Raw genomic sequence first — 512 nt, forward strand, 5'->3', positions numbered from 1 at the left:
TAAATAATTATTTTAAAAAATTTAAATTAAACTATATATGAGTCTATCAGTGCACAGAATTACTTATTCCATAAAATAATTATTATTATTTTCAGTGTTAATTCCATTATAATTTAGCAATAAATAAATCTTCAAGAGCAGAATGTAAATTTTAGTGAATTGTTATGTTTTATTTTTCAATCATAATTTTACTGGAGGACCATTGGCACGATAAATATTATTGAAAGTACTTTTATAAAACATTTTGAAACAGCAGTTAGCTAATCTATCAATTGAAATGTTCGTTTAGTAATTTAGTACGGTAAAGTATTGCCAGAAGCTCAACTCCGTATGTCCAGATAGGCCTTATAATATTCATGTAGATCAGTCTTTTGTAATGGATTGGAAATTTAGACCGTTTGTCTAGTAAATGTTGTAATAGTCGGAATCGACGAGCAGCTTCTTGTCTTTTCAGTCTTGTATGAGGATTCCATGTAAGGCGTTTGTCCAAATGTAGTCCTAAGTAACGGATC

General features: G+C 28.9%; 1 protein-coding gene across 4 annotated transcripts in view; it reads left to right on the forward strand.

The window, feature by feature from the left end:
* The window catches only part of LOC106682909 (CAP-Gly domain-containing linker protein 1), a 457,329-nt gene that overhangs the window by 105,221 nt on the left and 351,596 nt on the right, over positions 1–512 (forward strand). The window lies entirely within an intron of this gene.

The sequence above is a fragment of the Halyomorpha halys genome, unplaced genomic scaffold, assembly GCF_000696795.3.
Source record: "Halyomorpha halys isolate HHAL.00 unplaced genomic scaffold, Hhal_1.1 Scaffold450.1, whole genome shotgun sequence".
Taxonomy (NCBI): Eukaryota; Metazoa; Arthropoda; class Insecta; order Hemiptera; family Pentatomidae; genus Halyomorpha; species Halyomorpha halys.